The sequence below is a fragment of the Rosa rugosa genome, chromosome 4 (assembly GCF_958449725.1).
Source record: "Rosa rugosa chromosome 4, drRosRugo1.1, whole genome shotgun sequence".
Taxonomy (NCBI): domain Eukaryota; kingdom Viridiplantae; phylum Streptophyta; class Magnoliopsida; order Rosales; family Rosaceae; genus Rosa; species Rosa rugosa.
The window spans coordinates 23,254,381-23,281,953 of NC_084823.1; the positions used below are offsets into that span (position 1 = coordinate 23,254,381).

At 37.0% G+C, this 27,573-nt stretch overlaps 1 protein-coding gene across 1 annotated transcript in view; it reads left to right on the plus strand.

Moving 5' to 3' along the window:
• The window catches only part of LOC133744529 (uncharacterized), a 95,935-nt gene that overhangs the window by 14,497 nt on the left and 53,865 nt on the right, over positions 1-27,573 (plus strand). The gene's annotated exons all lie outside the window — the stretch shown is intronic.

Sequence of the window (27,573 nt, forward strand, 5' to 3'; positions counted from 1 at the left end):
GCTTTCCTAGTGCAACCAGGAAACCCTGCGAACTGGAGGAGAGCTTACCAATGAAGTTTCCAACGCAACTATGAAAAGAAATGAAAGAAATGAAGTGTTTTGCGTTGGAAAATATGAAGACTTGAAGATGAAGCAACGTGGCCCAAGAACTCTCAAGAATGAAGTGGATTTTCGGCAAAATGGACCAAGGCCCATCTAAGCCCATGACATTAGGGTTTGAGACGCAAAACCCTAACCCTAGAGATGTTTTGCCGTGAAAACCAAAGAGAGAAACAAGGAGTTGGCGTCCAAAAATCAGAAATTAAAAGGAGATATTCTAGGGAGATTTTCTAGGGTTATTTTTATGGAAATACATCAAGAGATAAACCCTAGAATATCTTTTGCCGTCCAAGCCAAGAGGAAAAGGAGGAATTGCCGTGATATTCATGAAGAAACCCTAGAGAATTCGGCAAAGAGAGATTCTAGGGGAGAGTTTTAAGGAAAGCCAAAGTGTGGAGACCAAGAAACGGCCAAAAAGGAGTCTAGGTTCGTTCCCTATTTTCTCTAAGGAAGTTTGGCCGAAATTGAACTACAAAATCAGAATATATCTTTATATATTTCGGCCAAAATATTAGGGAATTAAAATGGAGTTTTGTGATTGGTTGAACCATGTCATAGGGCTTATTTGGCAAGCTATGATTGGAGGAAATTATGTGGCATTTTCAGATTAATTCCTTGGGATATTAAGAGGTTTACACGGCTTGGAGAGCAAGGAGGCGTCCACTATATATTCTCACACATTCTCAACGTCAAGGGTTCCCACTTTTGCGTTTTACAACTTTAGAAAAATTCAGAAAACTCTCTCTAGCTTAGCCGTGTTCTTCTCCATCCTCTAGGGCAACCACGAAGTTCAAGCAAGGCCAAGGAAGAAGAGGACAAGCCGTGCACATCATCCATCACCATCCTTGAAGATTGCTTTCGAAATTCAAGAGACCATTCACCCCATCTCCATCTTGGTGTAATCCGATTCTCCTTGTAACCTTTGCTTTGTAATTTTCGTTGGTTATGCCCTAGTTGACACATGTGTTTGAACAAGTTTCGAATTCTGAAATTCTATGATTAATTGTTAATTTTCAGATTCATGTTTTGCGATTTATGGTTGCTTATGTGTGAGTGTTTGATTAAATTTGCATGATAGATAACTTTTGTATTTTAATCTTATGTGGTTGCAAACACCTAGGGTTTTTATATAATTGGTGCTACGAATTTAAGAACATGAATCAACTTTTTGGTTTTGTGTTCTTGAATCAATAAGTAGTAAAGGTTTTGTACAAAAACCGAATTTAATCAAAGAAGATTGCAATTAGGTGGACTTTTTCATACTAAGTTGCACATTTGAATTGATAGCCTTTCTAGATGCTTAATGCGTTAGACATGTATGATTGACTAGCTTTCTAGGGCTTGAATGCATGTTTGATAGGATTAGTCTATGTGCTTTCACTTAGATTAATTAGCGTTGAAAGTAAAATATGGGAAATTGTTTGCTTTGAACGTTTCACATGATCAATTCCTCTTGCATGACTATGATGAACAATGATGAACTTGAATTAATTTTAATAATATGTTTCGATTTTGATCTTTGTTCTTGCATTCCATTTATAATTTTATGTTTTTGCATTTTAATTGTTTTATTAACTTAGTTTTATTTTCAGAAAAACCAAAATCAAAAACCCCCTTTTAATTCGTAAATAATGTGCATATGTGTGAATATTATACTTTGTTTTGATTTTAATTGTTTAATTGTTTAACAATGACAGGTGTACCCTCAATCCCCGGAATAGAACGATCCCTATTTATTCTATACTACTAATGACATTTCAGGGTTAAATTGTGCGCTTGCTTTGAGCGCATCAATTTTTGGCGCCGTTGCCGGGGATTGAAAAATCATTTGTTATTTTGTTAAATTGTTTTGTTTATATTTTGACCGAAAAAAAAAAAAAAAAAAAAAAAAAATATATTACTTGTTAATTATTTTGTAAGTCTCGAAAATTAGTTAATTAATTACTTAGGTTGTTATTTTTATTGTTGAACACGAGTTTAATTGTTAGTTGTAAATTAAAGAAGGAATAGGTGAAGTCGTGTTTATTAATATTGGCCTAAACCCCTTATTGGTACCTAGTTCAGGTCCCTTAAGGTTGAGGGCGGCCTTTATTAACATTCATTGAACTGTCTAACACACTTAGGACCTTTTACATCCTAGTAAGAATATCCTATGTGAGATGGTGTCTAGGCTGGGGACAACGTTCATGACGGGTTCTGGATTCAGAAGTGCTACAAATGGGCGTAAACCTCAATGAGGGAGTAGCCTATGCCAAAATGGATCCTACCTCTTGTGTTCGCCCTCCCCTACCTGGCCATTTCAGTAAGGTTGCCCAACGGATGTAGGAGGGACTTTGTGTCTAGACGATTATACTTGGGCCGCACGTCCACTTGATTTACCGCTTGGAATTAAATTCGATATCAATAGTATTTATAGCAAAAAGAAAATGTAAGAAATTGTTGTGGCACTTAAGGTATATTGGATTAAACATAATCTTGGAAGGGTAGCTGTTTCAGCCCCATTGCACAACGAGATTCCCTGTTCCCGTACCTAAGTGTTGAAAATAATTGTAGATAAAAAGAAAAAAAAAAAAAAAAAAAAAAAAAAAAAAAAAAATCGGAAAAAAAAAAATTGATTTATAAATGTAGTGACGTTTTGTACATGTGTTTTGTGTGAAAGTTTTGTGTGTAATTTGTCTAATATACTTGTAAAGGAAAAGAAAGAAAAAGTAAAAAAAAAAAAAAAAAAATTGATTTATAAATGTTGTTAATTATTTGATTGTTATAAGTGTGTAAAATCGTATGAGTAGACAAGGGCCCTTTTGTTAATATTGGCCTTAACCCTTCATTGGTACCTTTCTAAGGTCTTATGAGGTTGAGGGCGGCCTTTATTAGCATTAGGAGAACAGTCTAACACATGAGTACTTTCCAAACTGAGTAAGGGGCATTACAGATGGTGTCTTAGGTTGAGACCCTGGGTGATGGGTTCAAATTGGATCTCAGAGATACTATAGACTGTGCGTAAACCACAATGTGGAAGTAGCCAATAGGGGCGTAAACCTCAATGAGGGAGTAGCCTCCGTAGTATCACCAAAATGAGTCCTCCCTCTCACTTACCTCTTAATCTGGCTATCTGGCCTTCTGAAACCACGGAAAGAGACTTATGTCTAGGCGACTATCCCTATATCGTAGCTCACCAATAGTAGTGGTTTCTATTGGGCTCGACTTACAACTTGGAATCAATTGAGTTATTAACGATGTTTATAAGTTCTAAAAAAAAAAAAAAAAAAAAAAAAAAAAAATAGTATTAAAATACTTGTACATACCCTTCACATGTAAAGTGTTTTGTTTTAACTTCTCTTACTTGTACAAAATTTGGAAGTCTCTTTTGTTGCATTGTGAATAGTGACGTTTTTGTATGAAAATATTAACTTGTATTTTGTTTGTTTTCGTAAGTTACTCACTTTTGTACATCTTAATGTTGTTCAGGAATTCCATGAATGTCCGAGTCCTCTAAACTCCCTACCATACGAGAGATTGAAGAAAGACTTGCTCGTTTGAAGAATCCTCCACAACTTGAGTACAGAAGACCTTCTCCCTTGCAATTCAAGCCATATACATTCAACGAGCAAGGGAAAAGAATCTTAGATCCTTCAGAGGAATCCACATCACCTACACCAACTCCATCTCCACCACTTTCACCATCACCTTTGATTTCGTCTAACTCTACACCACCACCTTCAACACCACCTGAAGAAGTTCAAGAAGAGAGAATGGCATCCATTAGGGAACTATCCACAGCAACAGTCGAGGGAGGACCCCCTACAGGCATTGTGTACCCTGCCCCTGCAGCAGGAAGACAAGCAGAGTTTGAACTGAAGAGTGGACTATTGCACCAACTCCCTATTTTCCATGGACTTCCTATGGAGGACGCCCACAAGCACCTTAGGGCATTCCAGGTTGTGTGTTCTAACATGAAACCACAAGGAGCAGATGAGAACATTCTGAAGATGAAGGCGTTTCCATTTTCCTTAGCTGACAGAGCCAAAGATTGGCTATATGAGATTCCTGCTGGACGTATCACCTCTTGGGAAACAATGAGGAAGGCCTTCTTGGAAAAATACTTCCCAGCTTCAAAGGTCATCACACTTAGGAAGAAGCTCAGTGGAATTGAACAAGCCCCAGATGAGTCCTATTCTGCCTATTTTGAGAGGTTCAATTCCTTACTTGCGCAATGTCCTCAACATCAGATGAAGGATGAGACCCTCCTTACTTGCTTTTATGAAGGACTCCTACCTTTGGAAAGGCAAATGCTTGATGCTGCAGCTGGAGGAGCTTTTGTGGATAAGTCACCTGCTGCTGGGAAAGAACTTATTGAAAATCGTGCCCTCAACACTCAACAGTATGAGGGTGTGAGACAGACCACTCGTAGGGTCAATGAGGTGAGCACCAGTCCTGCCATTGCGGATCAATTGAGCAAACTCACCCTTCTTGTGAACAAGGTAGCGACTACTCAAGGCCATGGAGGATCTTCTGCTTGTGGGGTATGCTTTACCCAAGGACATCCTACGGATCAATGTCCTCAACTAAGTGAGAATGGTGGTTGGGAGTCTGTGAATGCCATAGGAGGCTATCAAGGGAACCAAGGGGGTCCCCAACGTCCAAGGTATGATCCATATTCGAATACCTATAACCCTGGATGGAGGGATCACCCCAACTTCAAGTGGACCAACAATGAGAATGTTCAGAATCCTCTTGGTGGGAGTTTCCAACGTCCTCAAGGACCTTCATTTCAAGGACCTTCTTTTCAAAGGCCTTACATGCCTCCTCAACACAACTCAGGGAATTCAAATTCCCACTATGATAAGACTATTGAGGCATTGACTAATTCCACTCAGGCATTGACTAGTGCCACACAGACTTTGATGCAAGGACAACAGACCCACACCAAGGACATTGCTGAACTCAAAAAGCAGATGGGACAAGTGGTGGACTTCATGACCAAGTTTCATGAAACTGGTAGGCTTCCGAGCAACACAATTCCAAACCCAAAAGGAGGCTCTGAAGGCCCACCCAACTGAGGACGAGAGGAAACCAAGTCTAGGCTGAAAGACTATAAACATTAAGCGCTGCTTGGGAGGCAACCCAATTCAGAAGTAGCTGTGGAGGAGCCTTCAACGCAGATTTTTTTCTTCTCCCCTACTTCTTTATTTTTGTAACTTTTGTTTTTCTTTGAACTTTATTTTCGTAAATTCCATCTCTATATGCTTAAGTGTTTCATTGCATGCTTATAATTGATTACATTGAGGACAATGCAATATTTAAGTGTGGGGGAAGGGATTTATATTTTGAGTCTTTGAGTCATATATTGAAAAATACAAAAAATCGAAAAATGTCATAAAAATAAAAAAAAAAATTTCGTTGCTTTTGTTTTTGTTTTGAGTCTTAGGATGCCCTTTCAACTGTCTAGGATGATTCTATATCTCTGAAATCATGACTAAAAGTGGATCACGAAATTGAGATGACTTAAAATGGTATTCTTTGGTTAATTGAGATATACGAAAAATATGTGCCTTGTAGTGGATATGGATTTCGTAACTTTGGTACAGAATATGAGCATGTTAAGATGAGTTTTGATTCATATAAACCCATGTGAGATAATTGAACCATGTTCCTTTTTCTTGGAGTGAAATGAAAAATATATTCTTAATTTCTTGGCGATGTTTTGATGATCTCATTATTCTTTCATCTTGATTGACTACTTGCCATAGATTAAGTTTGATGGACTAGAGAATGCTAGAATTCGCTCTTGTGCTTGTTGAGACGTGATATCAATATATGGCCCTGATTCTGGAAAGGATAGAGGCACCCTAGGAATTACCATCATTGCCAAATGAACCTGTGTCCCTAATTGTGCCCGTCGTGGGACTCCCCTAGATAAACCCCTTTGAGCCTACGTTAAGCCTTTTCTTTCATCACCCTTAAAATCTTTAACCTAAGCCTTAGTATAGCTATGACCCTACCCTTTGTCCTAAGGACTTAGTGGAGCTAAATTGAGACTTTACTTGAAGATTTTTGACGTCAATTTTGAAGAATAAGAAGAGGTGAAAGTTCAAGTGTGGGGGTAGACTTGTCCATGAAAAGAAAAAAATATGAGAAAGCCGTGAAAAATGAAAAGAAAGAAAAAAAATATATACGGCTAAAAAGAAATAAAAAGAAAGAAATGTTTATGGATTAAGTCCCCTATACTTAGTGATTTTGGAGTTCTGCTTTAAATTGAAGGCCCACTACAGAAAAATTTGGCCTTTGTCCATTTCACTAGAGTCAAGGGAAGTTTACATTGAAGATTGGGCCCAACATGAAGACATTTGGCCCTTTTATGTGACCTATATGGGGAAGTGACGTTTTTGCAATGCCTTGGTGGAATTTCGAGATCTTTACATTCATATGAGCTCTACTAGGTTTTTAGGACACTTTGATAAATCCTTACCTTTCGTTTCTTTAAACCTTGAGCCTGAGCCCCATTACAACCCTTGAGAGAGAGGACCTTCTTGATCCTTAAGATGGGACAGCCCTTGATGTGGAGATGAGTTACAAGAGTTGAACCTATGGCAGTCCATTCGTGCAAGTAGTTGATATCCTTCATGAGATCTTTAAAAGAATATTTATGTGCTTTCGTTTCTTATATGTGATACACTTGTTTATCTTTCACATATACTTGAGTGAATAAGCTTTTAAGCATTGCCATGATCTGAGAGAAGAAAGAGGGATATACTTGTGAGATTTGAATCATACTTGTCTGAAGCATGCTAAGCTTAAACCCATCACCATTGTTACAACCAAGTCCTACTTGTGTATGTGTGGATTATATGTTTTAATTAACTCTCGAATGCCTAAAAATTGATTCTTGGTAAAGTGCTAATCTTGGTGTTGTGAAAGTAAGAGATTGCTGAGACAAATAGTTGAAGGGCAATAGAGTCTTTGTTTGTTTGAGTCTTTAATTTTCGTTGAGTCTTAGTGTGTGTCTTTGTTTGATTTTGCTAAGGGACTAGCAAAAGCTAAGTGTGGGGGAATTTGATAGGAGCATTTTAATGCGACGTTTTAACTGCATTTCCTTACATTTCTTGCGTCATTTCCTTAGTAAAACTCTGTTTAGGAAAGTTTCCATTCTTTGATTGGGAAAGTTCCTATTTGTAGAAAGTTTCCATTTTTCTTAGTTTCTATTTTCCATTTTTAGAAAGTTTCTATTCTTGTAGTTTTCATTTCTCATTTCTGGCAAGTTTCTATTTTTCATTTTTAGTAACTTTCTATTTTTCAAATTAGGAAAGTTTCTATTTCTCATACTAGTTTCTATTTTCAGGACCTCCGAGCTAAAAAGTGGAAATGAACACACGAATGGAAAGAAGAGCTTGCGAACGTCAAGGGGAACAAAAATGAAGAACATTGGACCACACATTTGAGCAGAAATGAAGAAACAAGCTTTCCTAGTGCAACCAGGAAACCCTGCGAACTGGAGGAGAGCTTACCAATGAAGTTTCCAACGCAACTATGAAAAGAAATGAAAGAAATGAAGTGTTTTGCGTTGGAAAATATGAAGACTTGAAGATGAAGCAACGTGGCCCAAGAACTCTCAAGAATGAAGTGGATTTTCGGCAAAATGGACCAAGGCCCATCTAAGCCCATGACATTAGGGTTTGAGACGCAAAACCCTAACCCTAGAGATGTTTTGCCGTGAAAACCAAAGAGAGAAACAAGGAGTTGGCGTCCAAAAATCAGAAATTAAAAGGAGATATTCTAGGGAGATTTTCTAGGGTTATTTTTATGGAAATACATCAAGAGATAAACCCTAGAATATCTTTTGCCGTCCAAGCCAAGAGGAAAAGGAGGAATTGCCGTGATATTCATGAAGAAACCCTAGAGAATTCGGCAAAGAGAGATTCTAGGGGAGAGTTTTAAGGAAAGCCAAAGTGTGGAGACCAAGAAACGGCCAAAAAGGAGTCTAGGTTCGTTCCCTATTTTCTCTAAGGAAGTTTGGCCGAAATTGAACTACAAAATCAGAATATATCTTTATATATTTCGGCCAAAATATTAGGGAATTAAAATGGAGTTTTGTGATTGGTTGAACCATGTCATAGGGCTTATTTGGCAAGCTATGATTGGAGGAAATTATGTGGCATTTTCAGATTAATTCCTTGGGATATTAAGAGGTTTACACGGCTTGGAGAGCAAGGAGGCGTCCACTATATATTCTCACACATTCTCAACGTCAAGGGTTCCCACTTTTGCGTTTTACAACTTTAGAAAAATTCAGAAAACTCTCTCTAGCTTAGCCGTGTTCTTCTCCATCCTCTAGGGCAACCACGAAGTTCAAGCAAGGCCAAGGAAGAAGAGGACAAGCCGTGCACATCATCCATCACCATCCTTGAAGATTGCTTTCGAAATTCAAGAGACCATTCACCCCATCTCCATCTTGGTGTAATCCGATTCTCCTTGTAACCTTTGCTTTGTAATTTTCGTTGGTTATGCCCTAGTTGACACATGTGTTTGAACAAGTTTCGAATTCTGAAATTCTATGATTAATTGTTAATTTTCAGATTCATGTTTTGCGATTTATGGTTGCTTATGTGTGAGTGTTTGATTAAATTTGCATGATAGATAACTTTTGTATTTTAATCTTATGTGGTTGCAAACACCTAGGGTTTTTATATAATTGGTGCTACGAATTTAAGAACATGAATCAACTTTTTGGTTTTGTGTTCTTGAATCAATAAGTAGTAAAGGTTTTGTACAAAAACCGAATTTAATCAAAGAAGATTGCAATTAGGTGGACTTTTTCATACTAAGTTGCACATTTGAATTGATAGCCTTTCTAGATGCTTAATGCGTTAGACATGTATGATTGACTAGCTTTCTAGGGCTTGAATGCATGTTTGATAGGATTAGTCTATGTGCTTTCACTTAGATTAATTAGCGTTGAAAGTAAAATATGGGAAATTGTTTGCTTTGAACGTTTCACATGATCAATTCCTCTTGCATGACTATGATGAACAATGATGAACTTGAATTAATTTTAATAATATGTTTCGATTTTGATCTTTGTTCTTGCATTCCATTTATAATTTTATGTTTTTGCATTTTAATTGTTTTATTAACTTAGTTTTATTTTCAGAAAAACCAAAATCAAAAACCCCCTTTTAATTCGTAAATAATGTGCATATGTGTGAATATTATACTTTGTTTTGATTTTAATTGTTTAATTGTTTAACAATGACAGGTGTACCCTCAATCCCCGGAATAGAACGATCCCTATTTATTCTATACTACTAATGACATTTCAGGGTTAAATTGTGCGCTTGCTTTGAGCGCATCATTTCTATTTTTGTAGTTTCTATTTTTCATTTTTAGAAAGTTTCCCATTTTCAGTTTAGGAAAGTTGCTATTTTTCATTTTAGGAAAGTTTCTATTTTTCTTATTTCTATTTTCAGGACCTCCGAGCTAAAAAGTGGAAATGAACTCACAAATGGAAAGAGGAGCTTGCGAAAGTCAAGGGGAGCAAAAATGAGGAACATTGAGCCACAAAAATGAGCAGAAATGAAGAAAAGAAGTTTTCCTGCTTCAACCAGGATACCCTGCGAAAAGGAGGAGAGCTTACCAATGAAGTTTCCAACGCAACCATGAAAAAGAAATGGAAAAATAAAGTGTTATGACGTTGGAAGGTGACAAGGCTTGAATAAGAAGCAACAAGGCCCAAGAACTCTCAAGACTTGGTGGATTTTCGGCAAATTGGATTAAAGCCCACAAGAGCCCATGGAACTAGGGTTGTGACGCAAGAGTAAACCCTAGAGATGTTGTTGCCGTCCAAAGCTAAGAGAGAAACAAGGAGTTTGCCGTGGAAAATCAGAAATATAAAAGAAGATTTCGGTGGAGATTTTCTAGGGAGATTTTCTTGGAATGAAATATTCTTGGAGAATTATTTTGTGTTGTTGGCGTGAAGAATTAAGAGAGAAAAGAGGAGGATTAACGTGAAACCCTAGAGGATGACGCCAAGAGAGATTCTAGGGGAGAGTTTTAAGGAAAGCCAAAGTGTGGAGACCAAGAAACGGCCAAAAAGGAGTCTAGGTTCGTTCCCTATATTCTCTAAGGAAGTTTGGCCGAAATTGAACTACAAAATCAGAATATATCTCTATATATTTCGGCCAAGATATTAGGGAATTAAAATGAAATTTTGTGATTGGTTGAACCATGTCATAGGGCTTACTTGGCAAGATTTTATTGGAGGAAACTATGTGGATTAACCAAGTAACTGCCGTGAGGATTCTTGGAGGAGTGGACGGCTTGGAGACCAAGTTTGGTGCTTCCTATATATACTCACCTCTTCTCAACGTCAAGGGTTCCTCTCCTTTTGCGTTTTACAATTGAGAAAAATTCAGAAAAGTCTTAGCATAGCCATGAGTTCTTCCATCCTCTAGAGCAAGCCACGAGTTCAAGCAAGGCCAAGGGAGAAGAAGAATTGCCGTGAGCATCATCATCCACCACCATCCTTGAAGCTTGCTTTCGAGTTTCAAGAGACCACCACGTTCATCATCCATCTCATCTTCATCCACGGTGTAATCCGATTCTCCTTTGTAACCTTTGCTTTGTATTTCGTTGGTTTGCTTTGGTTGACACTTATGATTGAACAAAGTTATTGATTCTGAAATTTTATGATTAATTGAAGAATTTTCAGATTCTATTATTGCGATTCATTGTTGCTTTTATGTGATTGTTTGATTAAATTTGCTTTATAGATATCTTTTGTATTTTAATCTTAAAGGGTTCGAAACTTTTAGGGTTTTTGTATGATTGGTGCTACGAATTTAAGAACATGAATCAACTTTTTGGTTTTGTGTTCTTGAATCAAAAAGTAGTAAAGGTTTTGTGCAAAAATCGGAATTAATCAAAGAGAATTGCAATTAGGTGGACTTTTCCATACTAAGTTGTACACTTGAGTTGATAGCCTTTCTAGGTGCTTATTGCGTTAACCATGTATGATTGACTAGCTTTCTAGGGCTTGAATGCATGTTTGATAGGATTAGTCTTTGTGCTCACTTAGATTAATTAGCATTGAAAAGTAAAATATGGGAAATTGTTTGCTTTTAACGTTTCACATGATCAACTCCTATTGCATGACTTTGATGAACAATGTTAGAGTTTGAATCGATTTTAATCATGATTTTCGATTTTGATCTTTGTTTTCTCATTCCATTCGTTCACTTATGTTTTATTTGTTTTCTTAACTAAGTTTATTTTCGGAAAACCTAAATCAAAAACACCCCCTTTTTCGTAAATATGTATATATGTGTGAATAATTGATAGGAGCATAAAATGCGACGTTTATAATGTTTAAACCCTATATTTTGCTAAGTTATTTCCTTTATCTTGATCAATTTAACTTAGTTAGTGTTTTACAGGTAAAATGGAGTCTCAAAGTCCAAAAATGGCTAAGGAAGGCACAAGTGGCGCAGAAATGGAAAGAAATGAAGAAATGGAAGTTTTCCCAGTTTGACTAGGAGAAGGAATCCCAGTTGGAGTAGGAGTCTGAAGCTGACTTGGACTAGGAGTTCTACTTGGACAAGGAAACCCAATTCTACTCAGATAAGGAATACTAGTATGACAAGAAGTCCCTGTTGGATAAGGATTACTCAAGAAGGTTCCGGAAGAGTGTAGAAGCATCTCGGAAAAGGAAGCAGTATTTGACTAGGAAACCTACTTGCATATGGAGTTCTACTCATACTAGGAGTGCCTTGGAACGTTCATGAAGTATCTAGAAGTCTCAAGAATGATCATATGCCGTGCACATGGAAGAGGAAGCAACAAGGAATTCGGATTTCAAAGCAATGTGGAGTTTGGATTTCTAGTTGAGTATGGATTGGAATTGCCGTGAGATTCTTGAAGGTTCTAGGGAGTTCTTGACGTTTCATTCTTCAATAAGGCGTGGAAGACATGTGAGAGGCATGTGATGTGAAGGAAAACCGAGTTGGACTTAAGTTGTGCTTTAAAAGTCAAATCCATTACAGATTCGGATTACTGCCTGTGCAGATCAGTCAACTTCAACGGAGCATAGAAAATCGCTCAGAGCTCGGAAAATTATGAATGTTATATGGTTGGAAAGCTACGGATGTCTAGTTTCCAGAGCTTTTTACAGCTTGTCAATATCTATTTTCTAGAGGAAGTTATGGCTGTTTTAGTGCACTGAGGTCAAGACTGCCGGAAATCTGTTTTGTGCCAAACAAGTTCTAAATCAACACAAACTTGGAGAAGTCAAGTAGAAACGAATTGGGAGTGCTTTGAGACGTTCTCCTATATATACCTAGTGTATTAGACGTCTCAAGAGTCATGATAGGAGCATTTTAATGCGACGTTTTAACTGCATTTCCTTACATTTCTTGCGTCATTTCCTTAGTAAAACTCTGTTTAGGAAAGTTTCCATTCTTTGATTGGGAAAGTTCCTATTTGTAGAAAGTTTCCATTTTTCTTAGTTTCTATTTTCCATTTTTAGGAAGTTTCTATTTTTGTAGTTTTCATTTCTCATTTCTGGCAAGTTTCTATTTTTCATTTTTAGTAACTTTCTATTTTTCATTTTTAGTAAGTTTCTATTTTTCAAATTAGGTAAGTTTCTATTTTTCATACTAGTTTCTATTTTCAGGACTTCCGAGCTAAAAAGTGGAAATGAACGCACGAATGGAAAGAGGAGCTTGCGAACATCAAGACGAACAAATATGAGAGAAAACGGGCCACACATTTGAGCAGAAATGAAGAAACAAGCTTTCCTAGTGCAACCAGGAAACCCTGCGAAATGGAGGAGAGCTTACCAATGAAGTTTCCAACGCAACTATGAAAAGAAATGAAAGAAATGAAGTGTTTTGCGTTGGAAAATAAGAAGGCTTGAAGATGAAGCAACGAAGCCCAAGAACTCTATGGATTTTCGGCAAATTGGACCAAGGCCCATCATAGCCCATGACATTAGGGTTTGTGACGCAAAACCCTAACCCTAGAGATGTTTTGCCGTGAAAACCAAAGAGAGAAACAAGGGAGATGGCGTGAAAATCAGAAATTAAAAGAAGATTACGCAAGAGATTTTCTAGGGTAATTTTAATGGAAAGATAAACCCTAGGAGACTCTTGCCGTCCAAGCCAAGAGGAAAAGGAGGAAGTTGCCGTGATATTCATGAAGAAACCCTAGAGAATTCGGCAAAAAGATATTCTAGGGAGAGTTTTATGGAAAGAAAAAGTGTGGACATCAAGAAAAGCACCAAAAGGCGTCTAGATTCATTCCTAGAAACCCTAAGTATATTTTGGCCGAAATTGCAAGAAGAAAATCAGAAAATAATCAAGGGAATTCGGCAAGAATATATTAGGGAATCTCCATGGAGTTTTGTGATTGGTTGGATGACACACTAGGGCTTATTTGGCAATTTCTCATTGGTGGAAGTTATGTGGAATTATTAACTTAATTCCTTGGAAAATAAATCAGAAAATATGTGCTTGGGGACCAAGTTTGCCGTGCTCCTATATATACTCCTTTATTCACAACGTCAAGGGTTCCTCTCTCCATACAATTAATTTACAACTTAGAAAATTCAGAAAATCCCTTTAGCATAGCCGTGAGTTTCTCCATCCTCTAGAGCAAGCCACGAGTTCAAGCAAGGCCAAGGAAGAGAAGAAGAAGCCGTGACCTATTCCTCCACCATCCACCTTTGAAGCTTGCTTTCGAGTTCAAAGAATTCATCTTTATTCACCCATTATCATCTTCCATCCACGGTGTAATTCGACCTCTACTTTGTAACCTTTGCTTTGTATTTCGTTGGTTTTGTTCTAGTTGACATATATGTTTGAATGAATATTAATTTCTGGAATTTTTATGATTAATTGAGAATTTTCAGATTCATATATATTGTTCTTCGAAAGTTGCTTATGTGAGTTTGGTTAATTAAATTTGCGTTATAGATATCTTTTGTATTTTAATCTTATGTGGTTGCAAACACTTAGGGTTTTGATATGAATGTTGCTAGGTTTAAGAACATAAAATCGACTTTTCGTTTTGTGTAAACTTGAATAAAAGTAGTAAAGGTTTTGTACAAAGATCGAATTTAATTAACGAGGATTGCAATTAGGTGGACTTTTTCATACTAAGTTGCACACTTGAGTTGATAGCCTTTCTAGGTGTTTATTGCGTTGAACGTGTCATGCTTGACTAGCTTTCTAGGGCTTGATTACATGTTTGATAGGATTAATCTAGGTGCTTTCGCTTAGGTTGATTAGCATTGAAAAGTAAAATATGGGAAATTGTTTGCTTTCTAACGTTTCACATGATCAACTCCTTTCTCATGACTTAGATGAACAATATTAGGGTTTGAATCAATTTTAATCATAGTTTCGGGTTTTGATCTTTGTTCTTTCATTCCATCTTTATTTTTATGTTTTTGCATTTTAATTGTTTTATTAACTTAGTTTTATTTTCGAAAAACCAAAAACAAAATCCCCCCTTTTCGTGTAAAATGTTTATAGTTGTGAATATCTTTGTGAATATTATACTTTGTTTTAATTTTAATTGTTTAATTGTTTGACAATGACAGGTGTACCCTCAATCCCCGGAATAGAACGATCCCTACTTACTTATACTACTAATGACATTTCAGGGTTAAATTATGCGCTTGCAAAAAGTGCATCAATTTTTGGCGCCGTTGCCGGGGATTGAAAAATCATTTGCCATATTGTGAATAATTGTTTTGTTTATATTGTTATCGAAAAAAAAAAAAAAAAAAAAAAAAAATTTTGCTTGTTAATTTTGTAATTGTCGAAAATTAGATAATTAATTACTTAGGTTGTTATTTATATTGTTGAATACTAGTTTAATTGTGAGTTGTAAATTAAAGAAGGAATAAGTGAAGTCGTGTGTATTAATATTGGCCTAAACCCCTTATTGGTACCTAGTTCAGGTCCCTTAAGGTTGAGGGCGGCCTTTATTAACATTCATTGAACTGTCTAACACACTTAGGACCTTTTACATCCTAGTAAGAATATCCTATGTGAGATGGTGTCTAGGAAGGGGACAACGTTCATAACGGGTTCTGGATTCAGAAGTGCTACAAATGGGCGTAAACCTCAATGAGGGAGTAGCCTATGCCAAAATGGATCCTACCTCTTGTGTTCGCCCTCCCCTACCTGGCCATTTCAGTAAGGTTGCCCAACGGATGTAGGAGGGACTTTGTGTCTAGACGATTATACTTGGGCCGCACGTCCACTTGATTTACCGGTTGGAATTAAATTTGATATCAATAGTATTTATAACAAAAGAAAACAAAAGAAAATGTTGTGACACTTAAGGTATATTGGATTAAACATAATCTTGGAAGGGTAGCTGTTTCAGCCCCATTGCACAACGAGATTCCCTGTTCCCGTACCTAAGTGTTGAAAATAATTGTAAATTAAAAAAAAAAAAAAAAAAAAAAAAAAAAAAAGAGAAAGAAAAAAAAAAAAAAAAAAAAATTGTGAATAGTGACGTTTTGTATTTGTTTGGTTTGAAAGTTTTGTCTAATTTTACTTGTAAAGAAAAAGAAGAGGAAAACAATGAAAATTGAATTATGAATATTGTTAATTATTTAATTGTTGTGAGTGTGTAAAATCGTATGAGTAGACAAGGGCCCTTTTGTTAATATTGGCCTTAACCCTTCATTGGTACCTTTCTAAGGTCTTATGAGGTTGAGGGCGGCCTTTATTAGCATTTGGAGAACAGTCTTACACATGAGTACTTTCCAAACTGAGTAAGGGGCATTACAGATGGTGTCTTAGGTTGAGACCCTGGGTGATGGGTTCAAATTGGATCTCAGAGATACTATAGACTGTGCGTAAACCACAATGTGGAAGTAGCCAATAGGGGCGTAAACCTCAATGAGGGAGTAGCCTCCGTAGTATCACCAAAATGAGTCCTCCCTCTCACTTACCTCTTAATCTGGCTATCTGGCCTTCTGAAACCACGGAAAGAGACTTATGTCTAGGCGACTATCCCTATATCGTAGCTCACCAATAGTAGTGGTTTCTATTGGGCTCGACTTACAACTTGGAATCAATTGAGTTATTAACTATGTTTATAAGTTCTAAAAAAATAAAAAATATACTTGTACATACCCTTCACTTGTAAATTGGTTTGTTTCATACTTCTCTTACTTGTACAAACTTTGTAAGTCTCTTTTGTTGCCTTGTGAATAGTGACGTTTTCTTGTATATAATATTAACTTGTATTTCTTGTACTTTGCAATTTACTAACTTACTATGAGGCGTTTGTGGAGCATGAAGTGGAGGATGTACCCCTCCAAAACACCCCACAACCAGAGGATTAAATGGAGGTACAAGTCTAGGCTGAAAGACTATAAACATTAAGCGCTGCTTGGGAGGCAACCCAATTCAGAAGTAGCTGTGGAGGAGTCATCAACGCAGATTTGCTTTCTCTTCCCCTTTTACTTCTCCATTTTCTCTTTGTTTTAGTAGTTATTTTCGTAAATTTCATCCCTATATGCTTAAGTGTTTCATTGCATGCTTATTCTTGATTACATTGAGGACAATGCAATATTTAAGTGTGGGGGAAGGGATTTATATTTTTGAGTCATATATTGAAAAATACAAAAAAAAAAATTGAAAAATGTCAAAAAAATAAAAAAAAATTTCGTTGCTTTTGTTTTTGTTTTGAGTCATAGGATGCCTTTCAACTGTCTGGGATGATTCTATATCTCTGAAATCATGACTAAAAGAGGATCACAACATTGAGATGATTTTAACATGGTATTCTTTGGTTAATTGAGATGTGTGAAAAATATGTGCCTTGTAGTGGATATGGATTGCATGACCTTGGTACAGAATATGAGCATGTTAAGATGAGTTGTGATTCATAAAGCCCATGTGAGATAATTGAGCCATGTCCCTTTTTCTTGGAGTGAAATGAAAATAACTATATTCTTAATTTCTTGGCGATGTTTTGATGATCTCATTATTCTTTCATCTTGATTGACTGCTTGCCATAGATTAAGTTTAATGGACTAGAGAATGCTAGAATTCGCTCTTGTGCTTGTTGAGATGTAATATCAATACATGGCCCTGATTCTGGAAGGGATAGAGGTTCTCTAGGAATTACCACCATTGCCAAATAAACTTGTGTCCCCACTTGTGCCCGTCGTGGGACCCCCCTAGATAAGCCCCTTTGAGCCTACATTAAGCCTTTTCGTTCATCACCCTTAAAATCCTTAACCATGAAGCTTAGTATAGTTACAACTCTACCCTTTGTTCTAAGAACTTAGTGGAGCTAACTTTTGAGACATATTACATGGGTTTGGTGTTAAAGATGAAGATTGAGAAGAGGTGAAAGTTCAAATGTGGGGGTAGACTTGTCCATGAAAAGAAAAAAATATGAGAAAGCCGTGAAAAATGAAAAGAAAGAAAAAAATATATACGGCTAAAAAGAAATAAAAAGAAAGAAATGTTTATGGATTAAGTCCCCTATACTTAGTGATTTTGGAGTTCTGCTTTAAATTGAAGGCCCACTACAGAAAAATTTGGCCTTTGTCCATTTCACTAGAGTCAAGGGAAGTTTACATTGAAGATTGGGCCCAACATGAAGACATTTGGCCCTTTTATGTGACCTATATGGGGAAGTGACGTTTTTGAAATGCCTTGGTGGAATTTTCGAGATCTCTACATTCATATGAGCTCTACTAGGTTTTTAGGACACTTTGATAAATCCTTACCTTTCGTTTCTTTAAACCTTGAGCCTGAGCCCCATTACAACCCTTGAGAGAGAGGACCTTCTTGATCCTTAAGATGGGATAGCCCTTGATGTGGAGATGAGTTACAAGAGTTGAACCTATGGCAGTCCATTCGTGCAAGTAGTTGATATCCTTCATGAGATCTTTAAAAGAATATTTATGTGCTTTCGTTTCTTTATATGTGATACACTTTGTTTATCTTTCACATATACATGAGTGAATAAGCTTTTAAGCATTACCATGATCTGAGAGAAGAAAGAGTGGATATACCTTGTGAGGGTATGAATCATACTTGTCTGAAGCATGCTAAGCCCAACCCATCACCACTGTTACAACCAAGTCCTACTTGTGTATGTGTGGATTACATGTTTTAATTAACTCTCGAATGCCTAAACATTAATTCTTGGTTGAGTGCTAATCTTGGTGTTGTGAAAGTAAGAGATTGCTGAGACAAATAGTAAAAGGGCAATAGAGTCTTTGTTTGTTTGAGTCTTTAATTTTCGTTGAGTCTTAGTGTGTGTCTTTGTTTGATTTTGCTAAGGGACTAGCAAAAGCTAAGTGTGGGGGAATTTGATAGGAGCATTTTAATGCGACGTTTTAACTGCATTTCCTTACATTTCTTGCGTCATTTCCTTAGTAAAACTCTGTTTAGGAAAGTTTCCATTCTTTGATTGGGAAAGTTCCTATTTGTAGAAAGTTTCCATTTTTCTTAGTTTCTATTTTCCATTTTTAGGAAGTTTCTATTTTTGTAGTTTTCATTTCTCATTTCTGGCAAGTTTCTATTTTTCATTTTTAGTAACTTTCTATTTTTCATTTTTAGTAAGTTTCTATTTTTCAAATTAGGTAAGTTTCTATTTTCAGGACTTCCGAGCTAAAAAGTGGAAATGAACGCACGAATGGAAAGAGGAGCTTGCGAACATCAAGACGAACAAATATGAGAGAAAACGGGCCACACATTTGAGCAGAAATGAAGAAACAAGCTTTCCTAGTGCAACCAGGAAACCCTGCGAAATGGAGGAGAGCTTACCAATGAAGTTTCCAACGCAACTATGAAAAGAAATGAAAGAAATGAAGTGTTTTGCGTTGGAAAATAAGAAGGCTTGAAGATGAAGCAACGAAGCCCAAGAACTCTATGGATTTTCGGCAAATTGGACCAAGGCCCATCATAGCCCATGACATTAGGGTTTGTGACGCAAAACCCTAACCCTAGAGATGTTTTGCCGTGAAAACCAAAGAGAGAAACAAGGGAGATGGCGTGAAAATCAGAAATTAAAAGAAGATTACGCAAGAGATTTTCTAGGGTAATTTTAATGGAAAGATAAACCCTAGGAGACTCTTGCCGTCCAAGCCAAGACGAAAAGGAGGAAGTTGCCGTGATATTCATGAAGAAACCCTAGAGAATTCGGCAAAAAGATATTCTAGGGAGAGTTTTATGGAAAGAAAAAGTGTGGACATCAAGAAAAGCACCAAAAGGCGTCTAGATTCATTCCTAGAAACCCTAAGTATATTTTGGCCGAAATTGCAAGAAGAAAATCAGAAAATAATCAAGGGAATTCGGCAAGAATATATTAGGGAATCTCCATGGAGTTTTGTGATTGGTTGGATGACACACTAGTGCTTATTTGGCAATTTCTCATTGGTGGAAGCTATGTGGAATTATTAACTTAATTCCTTGGAAAATAAATCAGAAAATATGTGCTTGGGGACCAAGTTTGCCGTGCTCCTATATATACTCCTTTATTCACAACGTCAAGGGTTCCTCTCTCCATACAATTAATTTACAACTTAGAAAATTCAGAAAATCCCTTTAGCATAGCCGTGAGTTTCTCCATCCTCTAGAGCAAGCCACGAGTTCAAGCAAGGCCAAGGAAGAGAAGAAGAAGCCGTGACCTATTCCTCCACCATCCACCTTTGAAGCTTGCTTTCGAGTTCAAAGAATTCATCTTTATTCACCCATTATCATCTTCCATCCACGGTGTAATTCGACCTCTACTTTGTAACCTTTGCTTTGTATTTCGTTGGTTTTGTTCTAGTTGACATATATGTTTGAATGAATATTAATTTCTGGAATCTTTATGATTAATTGAGAATTTTCAGATTCATATATATTGTTCTTCGAAAGTTGCTTATGTGAGTTTGGTTAATTAAATTTGCGTTATAGATATCTTTTGTATTTTAATCTTATGTGGTTGCAAACACTTAGGGTTTTGATATGAATGTTGCTAGGTTTAAGAACATAAAATCGACTTTTCGTTTTGTGTAAACTTGAATAAAAGTAGTAAAGGTTTTGTACAAAGATCGAATTTAATTAACGAAGATTGCAATTAGGTGGACTTTTTCATACTAAGTTGCACACTTGAGTTGATAGCCTTTCTAGGTGTTTATTGCGTTGAACGTGTCATGCTTGACTAGCTTTCTAGGGCTTGATTACATGTTTGATAGGATTAATCTTGGTGCTTTCGCTTAGGTTGATTAGCATTGAAAAGTAAAATATGGGAAATTGTTTGCTTTCTAACGTTTCACATGATCAACTCCTTTCTCATGACTTAGATGAACAATATTAGGGTTTGAATCAATTTTAATCATAGTTTCGGGTTTTGATCTTTGTTCTTTCATTCCATCTTTATTTTTATGTTTTTGCATTTTAATTGTTTTATTAACTTAGTTTTATTTTCGAAAAACCAAAAACAAAATCCCCCCTTTTCGTGTAAAATGTTTATAGTTGTGAATATCTTTGTGAATATTATACTTTGTTTTAATTTTAATTGTTTAATTGTTTGACAATGACAGGTGTACCCTCAATCCCCGGAATAGAACGATCCCTACTTACTTATACTACTAATGACATTTCAGGGTTAAATTATGCGCTTGCAAAAAGTGCATCAAGTCACACATTATTCTCCACAATTTCGTTTCTCACCGGATTGCTCTTGAGTTTCAGGTTTTCGCATCTTGGAAGTTCTAGCCGTGCCATCCTCCATCCTTTTCCGTGATCTTCATCTTGTGCCGCCGCCTTGGATCTGCGTTGGACCTTGGGATGTGTATAAGGGTTGTTCATACCATCTTCACCTATGTTTTCTTCTCGGTTTTGTAACTTGCTAGATAGAATTTCTGTTTTGATTTTCTTTGTGTAAAAACCGAAACCATGAGTTAACTTTCTGATTTTCGAATTCAATTTTGATATGATTTTTAATGTTTGATTTGTTTGTGTGTTCTTGAGTCTTGTTAGTTGTCAACTTAATGGAATAATAATCTGATTTTGTGGTAAACGCATGTAACTGTTGTCTTAATGGCCAATAAAGGAATACTTGCATGTTATGAGCTAGTAATTAGGTTTGATGCTTTGTGAAACCTAATTCGAATAAGTAGTAAAGGCTTGCTTTGAGTCGAAATCAGATTATGCATGTAATGATAAGTTGTGACGTGCTTGGATTTGCATGTTTATCAATTCTTTCTTGAACTTAATGATTTGAAAACGGATTTTCAACGCAGTTGCTTTGATTGTGTGATGTCGACTTTTCAAAATAAAATTGTCTTGGTGCGTTGCTATTTCGATTTGACCTAAGAAAGAAAGTTAAAAGGGACATTGGTTGCGTTGATCTTTGTGTCTTGGTTGATATTATTTCATGATAACTAATAAAGATTAAGGGATGCATGAATGAATTGATCTTGATTGTTCTTGATGAATTGTTTTCGAAAGTTCTTCTTTTCCCACCTTTGTAAATAAAACGTTTTTAATCTTTTATTTGTTTTCGAAAATTTATGTTTTCAATCTTCAAAAACCCCCCAATCTTTTATGTTATGTGTTTTTGTATATTTGTAAATAATTAAAATTAACTTAGAGTTTTTAGGTAGCATGTTCATATAAAAAAATAAAATAAAAAATGTTTTTAAAAATTCGTGAATAGTGTCTCCGTGAATAGTAAATATGTGTTAGTGTTTTCTAGGAATTAATTTAGAGGTTTTTAGGATTTTTTTTTGTGTTTTTTAGGTGTTCCTAAATTTTAGGGATGCTTTGGTGTTTTTTAGGAAAAGTAGTTAGAGTTAGTTTTGACTTAGGATTTCTTGTTTGACTTGGTCAATAATATGTATCCTTGTTGTATATGGATTCCCTATGTGATATGGATTTGTAAATTGTGTATAAATAGGAGTGGGATTTCCAAAACCTTTTCTAACTTGTTTTCTCTCTAATTTCGGCATTGCCTATATATATACTTGTATATTTTCGTTTCTTTCTCTCATTCCTTTGCTCTCTAATTCGTGTGAACATGTATGTGTGCTCTCTAACTCTTTGTTGTTTCATAATTCTTCTTTGTAAACTTGTAATTTTCGTGTGAATTTGTAAAGTGTTCTTTTAATTTTCGTAACTTGTATATTGTTTTATTAATTTGTTTTCACATGTTAGCACCCTCAATCCCCGGTTTTGAATGATACCCAATTTGCTAGAATACTAACGATGATATTTTTCAGGGTTTAAATTGACGATGCTTTTGCACGTATCAATTTTTGGCGCCGTTGCCGGGGATTGAAAAGTCTTCATGTGATGAAAACGCCACTAAGGTATGATTTTGGTAAGGGATTATGAACTATTATGGAATAGGTGAAGTCTCTTTTGTTGACATTAACCTTAACCCCTTATTAGCACCTAATTTAGGTCTCTTAAGGTTGTGGGCGGTTTTTGTCAACACTTGAAAAATGTCTTGCACTTAATTTTTCCCTTATCCTAGTAAGTATAGCCTATGTGAGATGGTGACTAGGAAGGGGACAACGTTCATGACGGGTTTTGAAATCAGAAAGGCGATCAAACGAGCGTAAACCACTATGTGGGAGTAGCTTGTGCCAAAATGGTTTCTACCTCTCGTGTTCGTCCTCCCCCGCACTGGCCATTTCAGTAAGGTTGCCCAAAGGATTTGCGAAGAAATATGTGTGGAGACAAGGACTTGGGCCGCACGTCCAAAACAATAGTCCATGATGTTTTATTAAAGTCATATACTTAGACAATTTTCGAGATAATTGGTTTTGGTAAGAAGAAAGTAAGTCATAACGGAATAGGTGAGAGTTCTTTTATTAATACTTGTCAAGCAACCTTCTTTATCAAGTAGGCGCACCTTAGTAACACAGGGTGTCTAGGTTGATTGGATACGAGAAGTGCATACAAGAGGGCGTAAACCACTATGTGGGAGTAGCCCCGCCAAAATCGTTCCTCTACTACCTGGCTCTGTGTGAAAAGAGTTACCAAAAGATTTAGGAGGGGAGACTTGTATTAACATTAGAATCTCTGGGCCGCACGTCTACACCTTGACTTACAATTCTCTTATCAAAGTTGATTAATTCGAAAGTTGTAAAAGATTGTACCTAACCACTAAAATTTTCGTTGGCCTTGTGTGTACTTGCATATATGTGACGTTTTTAATGTGTGTACCTTGGTCCACGTCTTGTTTATACCTTACTAACTATTTTCTTTTGTTTCACTACAGATCAATGAATGTCTGGATCGTCTGAACCACCCAAGTACACCAAAACGCCCCTTCACGTCATCCAAGAACGAATTGCAAAGCTAAAGCAGAACTCGGACATCTTTGACGTTCAAGTCTCTACTCCACTTCAAATTCGTGAGCTTGAATTGGATAGTGAAGGGAACAGAATAGAGAGAGGATTAGACGCTTCAACCACTTCATCTGATAAATCACCACCACATACACCACATTCACCACATCAAGAATCACCCAACGCCCCACTACCTTTGCTTTTACCACTACCACCAATGGCTCTCACCATAAGGCAACTCTCTACATCTGTCATCCCACCTGGGGGAGTGCCAACCTGCATAACCTACCCTGCTGCAGCTGAGGGATTAACAGCTGATTTCGAGTTGAAGTCTGGGTTGCTTCATCGTCTTCCTACATTCCATGGACTCCCTATGGAAGATCCCAACAACCACTTGATGGAATTTCAGTTCATCTGTACTAGCATGAAGCCTCGAGGAGCTGATGAGCATATTTTGAAGTTGAAGGCCTTCCCATTTTCGTTGGCTGACAAGGCAAAGCAATGGCTCTACGAGTTGCCTAGTGGACGAATTACATCTTGGGGAGACATGATGAAGGCGTTTCTTGAGAAGTACTTTCCTACATCTCGCATCATCATGTTAAGGAAGAAGATAAGTGGCATCCAACAAGGGCAAGATGAGTCCTACGCAGATTACTATGAGAGGTTCAAGTCTCTCACCACTCAATGCCCTCAACATGGTTTGAAGACTGAGACCTTGCTCACTTGTTTTTATGATGGGCTCACAATCTTGGAACGAGACATGCTAGATGCAACTTCTGGTGGATCGTTTGTTGACAAGGAGCCTGCGGCTGGAATGATCCTTATTGAGAATAGGGCCTTGAATCAACAACAATATGGGAACTCTAGGTCCAAAACCACCACCACAAATCGTGAAAAGGTCCATGAGGTAAGTACTTTAGCTCAATTGGAAGAGAAAATTAACAAACTTACTTCTCTTGTGTCTCAGGGATCACATGGACAAGTCATGGTGTGCGGAGTATGCTCTATGCAAGGGCATGTTTCTGATCAATGCCCTCAACTCATGGAAAGTGGAGGACAAGAAGGTGTCAGCGCCATAGGGTTTCAACAAGGGCAACAAGGGTACCAACGTCCTAGGAATGATCCATACTCGAATACTTACAATTCTGGATGGAGGGATCACCCTAATTTTCGTTGGAAGGACAATGAGAATGTTCAAAGTGCACCTCAAGGATTCCAACCACGTCCTCAAGGCTTTTATCAAAAGCCTCAACCTCCTAACCCTACTCCTTTTAATTCGAACTTTAATTCCAATGCTTCTTCTTCTTCTAATGATGAGTTGATTCGAACCCTAACTAAATCTACTCAAGCTTTGATTGCAGGTCAAACTCACCATGGGAATCAAATTAATGCAATATCTACGGATGTCAATGAGATGAAGAAGCAGATGAGTCAAGTTGTGGAGTTTATGGGTAAGTTTCATGAGCAAGGAAAGCTACCAAGTGGTACCATCCCAAATCCTCACTTTGAGCAAGCCAAATTCGTCACTACAAGGAGTGGTAAGACCCTTGTCGATCCTCCAAAGCCTCCCAAGAAGGTCTCAACGTCCATAATAGAGGAGGAGGATGACCCTGCAACGTCTAAGGCTCAAGTGACGTCTCCACCTTCAAATGCAAAACCGAAACCTCAAGGACAATTTTCTAACTCTTTCAATTCGGTTATTGCTAATCCATCTTCTTCTCCTTTGCCTTTCCCAAGCAGATTTGCTAAGTCCAAGAAGGATGAGGCCGAAAAGGCCATCTTGGAAACTTTTAAGAAGGTGCAAATCAACATCCCTCTCCTTGAGGCCATCAAGCAAATTCCTAAGTATGCCAAATTTTTGAAGGAACTTTGTACCACAAGGAGACAAAACCGTGAGAAAGAAGTGGTTAAGGTAAGTGAGAATGTCTCAGCTGTGCTTCAACGCAGAATGCCTGAAAAGTGTAAGGATCCAGGGAGTTTTTCTATCCCTTGTGTTATTGGAACAACTAGAATCGAAAATGCCATGCTAGACTTAGGAGCTTCTATTAATGTCATGCCTTATTCTGTTTATGAAGCTTTAGGTCTAGGTGAACTTAAACATGATAATGTTATTATTCAATTGGCTGATCGATCTAATGCATACCCTAAGGGGTTAGTTGAGGATGTACTTGTGCAGGTTGGAGAGCTAATCTTTCCAGCTGACTTCTATGTCCTTGAGATGGAGGAGTCCCCCAAGAGTGGAACGCCATTGTTACTAGGCCGCCCCTTCATGAGGACGGCCAGGACAAAAATTGATGTTTATTCTGGCTCATTAACAATGGAGTTCGATGGTGAAATTGTTGGCTTCAACATCTTTGAAGCAATGAGGTATCCTTTGGTTGATTTTTCATCATGTTTCTCTATTGATATACTTGATGAACTTGCGCAGAAATTCATGGAGATGATGAACTGATGCGCTCAGAGCAAGCGCATAATTTAACCCTGAAATGTCATTAGTAGTATAGAATAAATAGGGATCGTTCTATTCCGGGGATTGAGGGTACACCTGTCATTGTCAAACAATTAAACAATTAAAATTAAAACAAAGTATAATATTCACACACATATACACTATTTACGAAAAAGGGGGGGTATTGTTGATTTTGGTTTTTCCGAAAATAAACTAAGTTAACAAAACAATTAAAATGCAAAAACATAAAAATAAAGATGGAATGAGAGAACAAAGATCAAAAACGAAACATATGATTAAAATTAATTCAAGTTCATCATTGTTCATCATAGTCATGCAAGAGGAATTGATCATGTGAAACGTTCAAAGCAAACAATTTCCCATATTTTACTTTCAACGCTAATTAATCTAAGTGAAAGCACATAGACTAATCCTATCAAACATGCATTCAAGCCCTAGAAAGCTAGTCAATCATACATGTCTAACGCATTAAGCATCTAGAAAGGCTATCAATTCAAATGTGCAACTTAGTATGAAAAAGTCCACCTAATTGCAATCTTCTTTGATTAAATTCGGTTTTTGTACAAAACCTTTACTACTTATTGATTCAAGAACACAAAACCAAAAAGTTGATTCATGTTCTTAAATTCGTAGCACCAATTATATAAAAACCCTAAAAGTTTCGAACCCTTTAAGATTAACATACAAAAGATTTCTATCATGCAAATTTAATCAAACACTCACACATAAGCAACCATAAATCGCAAAACATGAATCTGAAAATTAACAATTAATCATAAAATTTCAGAAAACAATACTTGTTCAAACATATGTGTCAACTAGGGCAAAACCAACGAAAATACAAACAAAGTTACAAGGAGAATCGGATTACACCAAGAGATGGAGATGGTGATGAACGAAAAGGTGATGTGGTCTCTTGAATTTCGAAAGCAATCTTCAAGGTGGAGGATGGATGGTGTTCACGGCTTGTCTTCTTCTTCCTTGGCCTTGCTTGCACTTCGTGGTTGCCCTAGAGGATGGAGAAGAGCACGGCTAGGCTAGAGAGTTTTCTGAATTTTTCTCAAAGTGTAAATTGTATGGGGCGAGGAACCCTTGACGTTGAGAAGAGGGGAGACTATATAGGGAACGGCAACTTGGTCTCCAAGGCCGTGCAAAACCCTAGAGAAACTCACGGCAACAATGTCTAACTCCACATAATTTCCTCCAATAGAATCTTGCCAAGTAAGCCCTATGACATGTATCAACCAATCACATAATTTTCTAGAATATTTCCCTTGATTTTCTTGCCGAAATACCATGATAATATTCTGATTTTATCTCTTGAAATTCGGCAACAACTCCTTTAGAGAATATAGGAATGTATCTAGACTTCCTTTGAGAGCTCTTTGTGTTCAACACATATTCTCTTCCCTTAAAAGTCTCCCAATAAAATCTCCACGAAATCTTCTTATTATTTTCTGATTTTCACGGCAAGACTCCTTCTTTCTCTCTTGCTTTGGACGGCAAACCTTTCTAGGGTTTCTTCCATGCGTCACAAACCCTAGTGTCATGGGCTTAGATGGGCCTTGGTCCATTTTGCCGAAAACCCACTTCATTCTTGAGAGTTCTTGGGCCACGTTGCTTCATCTTCAAGTCTTCATATTTTCCAACGCAAAACACTTCATTTCTTTCATTTCTTTTCATA